Source organism: Vipera ursinii (assembly GCF_947247035.1).
Source record: "Vipera ursinii genome assembly, chromosome: 1".
Classification (NCBI taxonomy): Eukaryota; Metazoa; Chordata; class Lepidosauria; order Squamata; family Viperidae; genus Vipera; species Vipera ursinii.
Genome location: NC_139512.1, coordinates 2,265,912 through 2,278,762, shown reverse-complemented (window position 1 = coordinate 2,278,762; position 12,851 = coordinate 2,265,912).

The window sequence follows — 12,851 nt, the reverse complement described above, 5'->3', positions numbered from 1 at the left end:
TGGAGATGCTGCAACATTCCAGCTGATCGGCGCTTCTTCTGGGCTCAGCAGAAGTGCCAGAATCAGTGCCGAGCTCCAGCTGGATCCTGGCGCTGATCCTGGTGCTTCCACTGAGCCCTGACAGCCCTGCAGCTCCAGCCATCTCTCGCTCTGGCTTGTGTGGTGCTGCCACCAGTTCAGCTCATTCCCCTCCCCCGCTACCACTTTTCTGGAACGGTCGCGTACTACCTGCCAGGTGCCAATGTACCACGGGTGGTACCCGTACCACTGGTTGAAAAGCTCTGGTGTAGCCGTTGCATTTATCCTTAAACCTCCTGATGCTCCATTTTGTCACTTGAATGTGTCCTGCTTTCTGCCCACCTCTCAAGAAGAAGTCGAACCAACCAATCAGTATGCAGGATGCACAACTCCACACAACGTGTAGTTGTGGTTTGGGAAGTGTGAGTGTTGGCCTGTCTGCAACCATCTGCAACCTGTGCTTTCCCATCAACCACTTTGTGGCATAGATATACATTGATGACTATGCACAGTTATGCACAAGTCTAAACCAAGCTCTAGAAACATTCTCCAACCACATCCCTTCATCAAATTAATATCTCCTATATGTGGTATATGCCCACAGCATTTTATAGCAAGCATCTTTGCTAATTCTTATGTGTCATTAAAATTATTGATTTCTGCTGGCAACCTGGTTGCTAGTTTATCTGATCTAGGTTTGCTGAATCTTATTTGACCTAGGTTGCTGAATCTTAGTTCATGACAAGCTTTTGTTTATCTAGCATTAATTCATTATGGCATAACTTGTGGCATAGCTCTGGCTGAGGCTTTTTCATAAGCTGAAGTGAAAGTACCAGGCCTTCAGTACTGCAGGTGTTCAAGCAGGTGTGGGCAATTATGGCCCCTTTACGATCTGTGGACTTCAATTCCCAGAATTCCTGAGCCAGCCTTCTCAGGGGCAGAGAAATAAAATGAGTAGAGACTTGCTGTATGTGCTAGGTTGTGTTCTCAGGGGGAAAAATTGCAATTAGGCATGTCCACCTTGGACAAAATGGCAGATGTGACGTTGTGAGAAAGTTCTGCCTTTTTTCCCCCCAAGTGTGGCACAACTTCCATTGCAGTGCCATGGCACCCATCTTGACTTTTTTGACCATATGCCCCTGGCCTGACCATAGTAAACAAAGGCCTGGAGAGGGTGGAGTCACTCTGATCCTGGGTGAAGTCAAAGCTAGTAGTAGGCAGAGACAAACAAAAGTGAGTGGGGAAAATTTCTTTTTGTTATACTCCACAGCAAGAGTCTTCAAACTTTGCCCTTTTATGACTTGTGGACTTCAACTCCCACCCAGAATTCTTCAGCCACCCTGGCTGAGGAATTCTGGGAGTTGAAGTCCACAAGTCATAAAAGGGCCAAGTTTGAAGACCCCTTCTCTACATCATTGTTTCTCAGATGTGGCAACTTGAAGAAGGGTGGAGTTCAACTCCCAGAATACCCAAGTAGGCTCATTGTGCCTGATTTTATTACCTTTTTTGCCACATTTGTTAAGCAAATCACTTCAGTTTTTAAGTAAATCAGGTGGTTGTTAAGCGAAGCTGGCTTTCCCCATTGACTTGCTAGTCAGAACCTGGCTGGGAAGATTGCAAATGGCAATCACGTCACCCTGGGAGGCTGCTGTCATTGTAAATACATGCTGGTTGCCAAGCGCCCAAATTTGGATTACCTGACAGCAGGGATGCTGCAATGTTTGTAAGTGCAAGGACCAGTAATAAGTCATGTTTTTCAGTACTTTTTGTAATTTCAAACAGTCACTAAAATAATTGTTGTAAGTTGAGGACTACCTGTAATTGTTAACAGTAAAGAAACAAAGTTCTTTTCTTTTTTTAACTTGTGATAATTTATTCTTAGAATATGATCACTGTGCATGGTCAGGAAATTCTTGCTCAGAAATAGAAGCTAGAATGCTGGGAGTGCTGACTTAATACATATGGAAGGCACCTGACTAAAGATGGAGTCCCCTCGGTTTAAGCTCCATGTAGGTTTTTGGCAATAATGTAGTTTTCCTTCATCTGAGATTTTTTCCCCCAATTACCAGTCAAGTTTGCAACCCAGGGATTCCCAGGAAAAGTTTGAACAGGTCCACCTCTGCCTAGGTTGGGGGAAATTGCTAAGGTTTGTTAGATGGTTGAGCTATATTACGAATAGTTCTCCCCACTCCCTCCTATTTTACACCATTAACTTCTGTCTTGCTTGCAGATCCTCTTGAATGCTAACCTGTCAGTTCTTCACAACGAAATGTCCACCCTTCAGGCGGAAGGCATGAAGATGGACAGCCAGAATGGTGCCTTGCTAGGTAAAGCATCAGATTGTTGCTGTTGTTGTTGTTGTTGTTGTTGTTATGGTTCAATGCACAGTCAGTCAGATATTTAGACTGGATTTGGCATTTTTATCCACCTATTGAGTCCTTCCCAGGACGAGCAAATGTTATTGTTTGATGATGCCAGGACTCTGGGCAGTGTACAAAGTTTTAAAAAAATGATACAAAACCCACTAAAATGTATAACTATAACTGATTCACACAGTACTGTGAATGCATTGCATGGGCTGGTTTCACAAAACATTGAAAGGCACAAAAAACTAAGGAATGTTAGAATCCTAGGCCTGAAGGGGGTGAGGTGGTCTACTCACGGCTCTGCGCAGAAAGCCAGATGAAAGTAACCCAGGCCAATATCTATCTATCCCAATGTTTCTCAACGTTGGCAGCTTTCAGATATCTGGACTCCAACTCCCAGAATTCCCCAGAGGAAACCACTTTTTCAGAAGTGGTTTGCCACTGCTTCCTTCCTACGGCTGAGAGAATGTGTCTGGCTTAAAGTGACTCAGCTGTCTTGTGCCTAAGAAGACTAGAATTCACAGTCTCCCGGTTTCTTAGCCACTAATCACTTTAACCACAGGACCAGGGGTAGGCAACCTTGGCTCTTTTATGACTCGTGGACTTCAACTCCCAGAATTCCTGAGACAGCCATGCTGGCTCAGGAATTCTGGGAGTTGAAGTCCACGAGTCATAAAAGAGCCGAGGTTGCCTACCCCTGCACTAGACAAATCTGACTCTTAAGGAGTTAAGGGAGAGCAGTGTATCTACGAAGGCTCAGTTTCCCCCTTAGCTTCAGGGAGTCAAAACATCCAACCCAAATTGGATGCAGGGTCCTTGGCTTGAAGCCCTTTTCTCCTTCCTGTTCCCCGAAGTGGAGATGACCAAACTAGAAGAGAAACTGGAAGAAGCCGTCGGAGCACGAGATGTTATAGAGGCAGAGAAAGGATACTGTGAAGCACGGGAGAAGGCGCTCCAAGAAAGCATGTGAGTAAAATGATTCGCTCTAAGTCAGGGGTGTCCAGCCTTGGCAAATTTCAAACTTTGAAACTTGAACTCCTAGAATTCTGGCTGGAGAATTCTGGGAATTGAAGTCCACAAATCTTAAAAGTTGCCAGGATGAGACACCCCTGCTCTAAGTGGACTCGGAAAGATCAGAACGTCTCCATGAAGAAGATTCTTTCTTGTATCATCACACAAAAGGGTCCCTGAAAGAAAACCTTAAAGAATTTTAATTTGCTTTTTTTTTTAACCCATTGCCTCCCAAAGATTCTACTGCAGATCACTGGAGGCGGAATGAAACAAAACTCCAAATATATTCGGCTTTTTCAGATAGTAGGTGCTGTGCTGACAAGCGTTATTCTTCCCCTTGCGATGTTTAACAATGGCGAAAATCTCAAAGGATTATTGAATCTCCTGAGAATGCAGGAATCTCATCCTCCTTCCTTTGCCCAGGATTTCCTGGATACACTTGAAATCTTGCACAATTTCAGGAGAGAACACCATCTTGTGAGATTTCAGCAAGGTTCTCTCTTTATTATTTGGTTTTGCTTTGGAGAAAAAGAAGGAACCTGGTGTTTTTTTATTGAAAAGTTTTACAATACATTTTTAAATACAAAAGGACCAGCTGACAATAAACCCTTCAATGGCTTTGACCCTCCTTACTTCAGGAGGCAGGCATCGAAGGGACCTATTATAAAGTCCCTTCGAACTCTGTTATTCTATTCTATTCTATTCTATTCTATTCCATTCTATTCTATTCTATTCTATTCTATTCTATTCTATTCTATTCTATTCTATTCTATTCTATTCTATTATTCTATTCTATTCTATTCTATTCTATTCTATTCTATTCTATTCTATTCTATTCTATTCTATTCTATTATTATTCTATTCTATTCTATTCTATTCTATTCTATTCTATTCTATTCTATTCTATTCTATTCTATTCTATTCTATTCTATTCTATTCTATAGAATATCTGTAGTTTGGGATTGCAATGTGGGATCCCTGTTGCTCTCGGAGCCTGATTCTTTGCTTGCAGGTGTTTCATTGCCCAAGTAGGTAACATTATCAGTGTGAGGGAAGGTGGGGTTTGTGCTTATTTATATGTATTAGCCTGCCCTGTCAGTTTAGATGGATGGATGTCCCAAAGGTGCTTTTTCAAAAGGCAACTAGACTTTATTTTTCTTGAAGATGTTGTCAGAACTGAAGAAGCTTCTTGGACGAGAAGCAAAGCATCTTCAAAGAAAAACAAGGTCCAGTTGCCTTTTGAAAAAGCACCTTTGGGACAACCATGACCTGGATGACTGACAATCTCCATAGACGGATGGATGGATGGATAACAGGGTATTTATATATCAACCTGAAGGTCCTGTGATAGACTTTGGCATTGGCAGTCCCATGACGGTAGGGGATTCCTTTCTCTGCCTAACAGTTCGGAGGGCTCTTGGCAACCAAAAAAAGGAATCACAGCTAAATGGAGAAGGGGGGAACGATCCAGCTATAAGGGGTGCTTCCAACTCAAGTGACCAGTTATAAATCTGGCTGGGCCACTGAACCCTTTGCAAAGGGGCAGGTGGAAGGTCCATTCAAGGCCTTGTCTGAAAGTGCAGCTTCTGGAGCTGCTGTAGCAGTCGAGAGCTGGTAGTGTTTCCCCTTTGACTGATGTGCCTCTCTGCTTTTTCCTTCCAGGCACAGCTACCTGGCTGAGATCGCCTCCCTCCAGCACCGCCTGCAAACCCGTTCCTCCTCTGCCCGCCGCAGGTGCCCCCCCTTCTGGTACTTATTGTGGGGACTGGCCAGTTTTTGCATTCTTTTCCGGCTTGTAAGTTTGGGAGCAGAGAGAAGGGGGTCTCTGGGGCAACCTTGCCCAAGGGTGGTGGTGGCGAGAGTCCTGAGGAGCGAAAATCTAAGGAAAGGCAGTTGGGAAGCAGAGGTCACCTCTGTGTTGTTGGGATGTCAATTGGTAAATGATGGATGGAAATGGAAAGCGGAGCGCTCCACCCAATTTTCAAAGCTCTTTGCAAAAGTTCATTTTGGAGTTTTTTTTTCAAGAATGAGCTATCCATTTCTCTGAAATCTGCTCTTGGAGGAGGAAAGAAGAGAGAAAACAGCAAACAGAAAGTAAGGAAAAGGAAAAGGAAGTGTTAGAAAAACGGAAGAGGGGAATCAGAATGAAAAGGATCTGCCACCTTTGCTTTGGCTCCACCCACCCCTTACCTTGGCTCCACCTATCCTTGCTTTTCCCCCACCCACTTTTGCTTTGGCTCTATCCACCCGTGGCTTTGGCCCCACCCATCTTTGCTTTGGCTCCACCCATCCTTGCTTCAGCCCCATCCTTCCTTGCTTTGGCCCCACCCACCTACTTTGGCTCCACCCAATAATGTTTTGGCTGCACCCACCCCTCATCAATTGATTTAGCCCCACCCACAAAGGACAGTGATGTGCAATAATTCCAAAATATTTTCTTTGGCAGAAAATAATTTGGCCCTTCCGGACTGCATGGAATAAATAATTCTGTACATCATTGGATCAAAGTTGGAGTGGGGCCACTGAGAACATCAAGCCCACCCCACAGGAATCCAAGATCCTCCCCTGCACTCTTCCTTCATTTTGGCTCTCCAAGTTCTCTTTCTTGATTGTTGGCATTTTGTCATTTTCATCAAAGAACTTACATATTTTTTCTTCTAGTTTCTAATCCAACACCTTAAAACTCTACACACCAAAGTGTCTTTTTTTAGCCTCTTCTGCTCTTATTTTATTTTCACTGCAATTGTACTTTCAGAGTTTCCTCTTTTAGAAACTCTCACTTATTCTGAGTTTTTCCCCCCCTCTCCTATTACCTTCTCCTGCCTTGGAACTCCCTTGCTGTTAATGTATGAAAATCTGCTTTTCTGAGTTTCAACATTGTCTGTTGACTACACTGGATTTTAATTTTCTTTAAAATCAAGAACTCCAGCTATTTAGGGCCATTTCTCCGCAGTCGCCTCCTTCTTCCACTTAATCAGTGTACTCCTCCTTATAGCTCAGGATCAATTCATATATTCAAATGTCTTGACAATTAAAGTCTTGACAATTAAAAGACCTCTTTGGAATTAAACCAGGACCAGAGAAGGGGGCTTACACTGACCAAATCCCAGAATAAGGGTGATGAGACTGTGTATGTAGGCTGAAGTGAAATTATTTGAAATCTAGCTAAAATGAAATTAAGCCAGAATAAAACATCAGGTTTTCGGTTGCTTCATCATTATAATAACATAACATTCTATAATACTGGGACCAGACAAAATCACTGGTCTCAGAGACCGAACCATATTGGATTCTGCAACATTATCCTGGGACATGTATATCCACCTTCATCTGTGATATTATACTCTGCATATGTTCAGAGAAAGTTGTAAAAATTCTAATTTCTAAGATCTAAGAAATAATTTCTAATGCATGAGAGCACAGCCATAGATTCTGTTCATAATAAAGAAACATATTTAATTATATAAGAAATCAAACACTAGGAAGGTGTGTGTGTGTGTGTGTGTGTGTGTGTATGACTTAGAAAGGAAATCCCATTAAATACAATGGGATTGATTTCTAAGTAGATAGTAGATACAGGAATGAATAGTAAAGCTACTTATTCTGTTCTGATTTTAATACCGAAAATCAAAGGTTTTTTTTTAGGAGTTATTTATTCTTAAAAGAGCAGGAAATAAAATGAATTTAGGGAAGGCTTTTTAGCTGTTTAGTTTTGCTAATATTTATTTTTATAATCATATACAGTAATGATATTTTCAGCTCCTAACCATCTAGTGCCTTTCTCAGGCTTACTAAGAAGTCAATTTTCCACTTTCATATAAAAAGGCAACATCAGGTTAAAGGAAGCTGATTTATGCCATCATAAATGTGTGCAAATTACTAAAGTGCTGTGAGAACCTGCTTTTTTGTTATTAACTCCTGTTACTTTACTTCCTTCCGTTTCCTTCTGCTTAAACACATTTTTATTATGTTTCAGGAAGGGCTGATCTTTTTCCTCTAAATCAACTAACTGGACCTTGAAAAAGATGGGAACTGATGGAAGATATTTTTTTAACCCTTTCCCCCATACTTTAAAGGAGGAAGGAGAGCAGATAGACCCTCACAAGAGTGAACTGCAATGCAGCTCCTCGACTTACAACAGTTCACTTCGTGACCGTTCAAAGTTACAACAGCGTTTAAAAAAGTGATTTACGAACATTTTTTATACTTACGACCTTTGCAACATCTCCAGGGTCGCATGATCAAAATTCTGCCACTTGACAACTGCCTCATATTTAGGATGGTTTGCAGTGTCTCTGGGGTCATGTGATCCCCTTTTGCGACTCTTCTGACAACCATGTTACTAACCTAACAACTGCAATGATTCACTTAACATCTGTGGCAAGAAAGGTTGTAAAATGGAGCCAAATTCACTTAACAAATGTCTCCCTTAGCAACGGAAATTTGTGGTTGTAAAGTCCAGGACTACCTGTATTATGTTTTGAGGAACAGAGCAAAACAGCTAAAGACGTTTAAAGTGGAGAATAAAAATATGTCAGCCTGAAGTTTTATGCTGAATTAAAACCGTTTTCTAATTAGTTGACTACTTTGTTATGTAATTTAATTTCAGTATTTCAGGTATTGAGATTAGAAGCACACTGGGCTCTATGTCTCTGTGGAGATTCTCAGGTCCTGGTTGTCCCAAAGATGTTTTTTTCAAAAAGCAACTGGACTTTTCTTTGTTTTTCCTTGAAGACGTTTTGCTTCTCATCCAAGAAGCTTCTTCAGTTCTGACTGAATGGTGGACAAGAACTGAAGAAGCTTCTTGAATGAAAAGCGAAATGTCTTCAAGGAAAAGTGAAGAAAGTCCAATTGCCTTTTGAAAAAGCACCTTTGGCACTTTGGTTCTATATTAGTGAGTGTCAGCCTTGGTAACTTTAAGATATATGGACTTCAACTCCCAGAATTCCCTGGCCAAGGGATTCTGGGAGCTGAAGTCCACACATCTTACAGTTGCCAAGGTTGGTAAAACCTGCTTTAAAGCATCCCATTTGACCAATGTTCTCCAGATATTTTGGATTTCAATACTCATAATCCTTAAAGTTATACCTGGGGATTGTGGATTTAAAACCCAAAATGTTTGCAGGACAACAGGATGGGAGGACTTATTAAAACTTTGGAAAATTTTAATTGAGGAAAAAACATAACTCAGGCCAAGACTAGAAACAGTAGAAACTCTAAACCTATTTGTGTAATGTTTTCCTTTTTTTATTAAAGTAATAATAGAACCTGGAATTCAAATTTTGAAATTACTGGGTGGAATAGTGTGGACTAAGAGATTCAAAAAATAAAATAAAATCCATATCATATGTCATCCACATTTAAATTAGGGAGCTCCTTTTATGATAGCATTCAAAAGAAATTAGACAAATCAATAGGAGAAAATAATAATAATAATAATAATAATAATAATAATAATAATAATAATAATAAGAAGAAGAAGAAGAAGAAGAAGAAGAAGAAGAAGAAGAAGAAGAAGAAGAAGAAGTAGTTGGAAGGGACCATGGAGGTCATCTAGTCCAACCCCCTGCTAAGGCAGGAAACCCTATACCATTTCAGACAAATGGCTGTCCAGTCTCTTCTTAAAAACTTCCAGTGTTGGAGCATTCACCACCTCTGGAGGCAGGTTGTTCCACTGGTTAATTGTTCTAACTGTCAGGAAGTTTCTCCTTAGTTCTAAATTGCTTCTCTCCTTGACTAGTTTCCATCGTCCTGCTTTCAGGTGCTTTGGAGAATAGCTTGATATGATATGATATCATTAGTTATATGGAACCTCCAGTTTAAGGAGTAATCTATCTCTGTACAGCACTTGTTAGAGAGTGGTAATAAGCTGATCTTTTTCAGCTCTGCTTGGAAACTTCCTCTCATTTACTGGGAGAGAGAATACTCCAAATAGACTTTTGGTTCAGATTTTGTCCAATTCTCAGGCCATGTTCTCAGTAATTCAGGAGCCTTCCAGCAGAGGGCAGTGCCTGCTTGTACTATATTCTCTGAATTTATTTTTGTGCTCCTTCGTTTTCTTTATTGCAGCCAGAAATCTTAAAATGACAGGTTACTTGGCTCTCTCACAATGCTCAGCAGGGATGGGCTTAGATGGCAGGCCCCCAGGAAGAAACCTAGGGCTGTAGGCTAGACTGAGAAGTCACCCGTACATCCCAGACAATAGCGGAACATGCTGTAAGGTTGCCACTTGAGGAAAACACCAGGATGCATCCTGTTCAGCGATAGAGAAGGCATTACCTCCTAACCTTTTCCCTGCTGATATTCAGCAAGAAAGGGGAGTTGTTTTGTTAGCTTTCTTTATTCGTGTCAGAAGCACCTTCAAATTCTAGGCATACAACCTTCAACACTGAGCCAGTAAAATAAGTTAAAATAGGTCATAGATATACAGGTGGACCTCGACATACGATCACAGTTCAGCCCAAAATTTCGGTTGCTAAGTGAGACGTTTGTTAAGTGAATTTTGCCCCATTTTTACAATCTTTTTTTCCCACGGCTGTTAAGCGGATCACCACAGTTGTTAAGTTGGCAGCTCAGTTGTTAAGTGAATCTGGCTTCCCCGTTGACTTTGCTTGACATAAGGTAGCAAAAAGTAATCACATGTCCCTGAGGCACTGCAACTGTCATAAATATGAGTCAGTTGCGAAGCACCTGAATTCTGATCATGTGACCGTGGAGAGGCCACAAGAGTCGTAAGCGAAAAATGGTCATCAGTCACTTTTTTCAGTGCCGTGGTAACTTTGAATTGCCACTAAATGAACTGTTGTAAGTCAAGGACTACCTGTATAGCACATGTAAAAAGTATGTAAAATAAATAGGATTAAAACTGACATTTGCCCAGTACCGGGCTATGTCAATAGCATTTTCTCTCACCAGCATGAAGTCTTCCTCCATACATGTTGAAGGACATTTTATGCACCATAACATATGTGAGATGGGTTATTCTTTTCCACATTCACACACAGTATCTTCTATAAAGAAGCCCCATTTTCTTAGATCGTCCTTTAATCTTACTACCCAAGAGCTCAGTCTATTTAGTTTTATTAACTTGAGAAGAGTTCATTTAAAGTTCCGGTCTACCCAGACATTAAGCCATGCTTTTTAGTTACTCCCATAAAGAGCAATTGGGATTTCTAAATTGGTACCAGTCAAAAGGTATCAGCGGGAACTTCCCCTCCAGCTGCCATCCCATTCTGCGCTGTTTCAAGTGTCACTGAGGGAGTAACAGAACATTCTGATCAAAATGGAAAAGGAAAAAAAATGGATGGATGGAAAGGTAAACTTCACAGACGAGCGGTGACGAGCAACACCAAAATCTTCCTACCAGCTCTGGTTTAGAAGCCTAATTACAATTTGTCTAGACTTTTGAATCTTTTCATAGCAACCCAAAAGGTCAAGATTCCATTAAGGAAGTTTTTTTCTGAAAAGGAGATGTGAAAATAAGGAAAGCTTAAATTACTTACTTTACTGCTATCCTGACCTGCTTTTTTCATTCATTCATTCATTCACTCACTCACTCACTCACTCATTCATTCATTTTCACTAAAGCAAAAACTGAGGGAGCAGTTTTTGGTGGATTTGAGATGAAGAGATTAGCCTCCTTGCTTGCAACCATGGTGGAGCCTTTTAAAGGACATTAAGTTCACAAGCCTCTCTCTCTAATCACTTTTGGAAATGGCCTATTAACCATCTCCAACTATCAGAGATCTTCGGAACAACAAACTTGAAGAGTCTTCATTGGCTAAGTTTATCCTGAATTCTTAACAAAAGAAAAATGTAACTATATGCTTAAAAACAAAGAATTTGAAATAAACAACAAAAAGCTAAGTAAGATTTGGATCTAAGAAAGTTATAAACAGATTAAGGGTCCAGATAAATTTAGAATATTGACTTTCCTGTAAGATTTTGGAATTAATTTTTCTTTTCTTTCTCTTTTTTCTGCACTTGTTGTTCTTTTTTATTCTCTTTCTCTAAGTTTAGTTTGTATTAGTTTTGACTATTGCAATTAAATTTTTAATAAAAATTATGTTTAAAATTGTAAGCCACCCTGAGTCTTCGGAGAAGGGCGGGATATAAATGGAATTAAAATAAATAAATAAATAAATAAAAAGGTTGAGAAACAATGGTTAGCTGTTTGTCTACCATATATGCTTGTGTGTAAACCCATTAAAGAATAAGCTTCCCCTTGAACTTTTAACCAAGATAGCATAAAAATGTGCCACCCACAAATAAGCTGTCCCAAGGGTTGATATATTTGCAAATGGGACTATGCAACTGTATATGAGAAATACCAGTAGTATAAAAAAAGTATTATATAAGCCCATCTGCAGATATTTCAAACCCATTTTGTGTCCGGGGGGGGGGGGCAGGGAGATCTGTATACTTTGGTGCTTAAATTTTTCAGCTTATCTGCAAGTATATACAGTAACACAATGCAACGGAAAATGGGTGGCTGATAGTTAAGAAAAAGTAAACACAAAGAAGGAAACAGATCACAAGCAGCCAGAAGACAAATTTCACACAATAAAAACATTCTAAGGGTGTCAAACTCAATTTCATTGAGGGCCGCATCAGCATTGCGGTTGCCCTCAGGGGGCCGGGTGGGTATGGCCAGGGTGGGCGTGGCTTACTGGGTGGGCGTGACTAGAGTGCATATGGCCTACTGGGTGGGCGTGGCCAGCTCTACATCATTCGCATCAAGGGTGCCTATGGGGGCCTGGGCAGGAGTGGGACAGACCTGAGGGTCTCTGGGCCAGGGCCAAGGCAGTGGGGGCCGTTCCCTCACTGTTTCCAGGATGGCTTCGCGGGCCACATGAAATCACTTCGCGGGCCGGGTCTGGCCCCCGGGCCTTGTGTTTGACATGTCTGGGTTAGCCAAACCCAAGTCCTGCAGCTGTTCATCATATGTTTTAGTCTCCAGGCCAGTGTTTCTCAATCTCAGCAACTTCAAGATGGGAGGACTTCAACTCCCAGAATTCCTCAGCCATGGGAAATTCCAGGAGTTGAAGTCCATCCATCTTAAAGTTGTTGAGGTTGAGAAACACTGATTTCATTTAAATGTATAGAAGAGCTCTCCCTGAGAGTGAGATTGTGTCCTCCATCAGTGGGAGGTTTTAAAAACAGGCTAGCAAGCCGCCATATTGCTCCTATATTGTTGACGTTCAGAAAGTCATTGAAAATTTGGCTGTTCTCTCAGGACTGGGTGAAAAGGAATGGTTTATAGATTCTACTGCTCAAGCAGGGGGTTGGACTAGAAGACCTCCAAGGTCCCTTCTAACTCTATTCTATTCTGATCTAAGGAGGAGTAAATTACCTGGTGACTATACACTAATTAGATAGCCTTTTAAGCTGTATTTAAGACAGGATGTTTTTACAGCTTTGGTGCAGCTATTTTACTGGTGAAAGAAAGGGGAATAA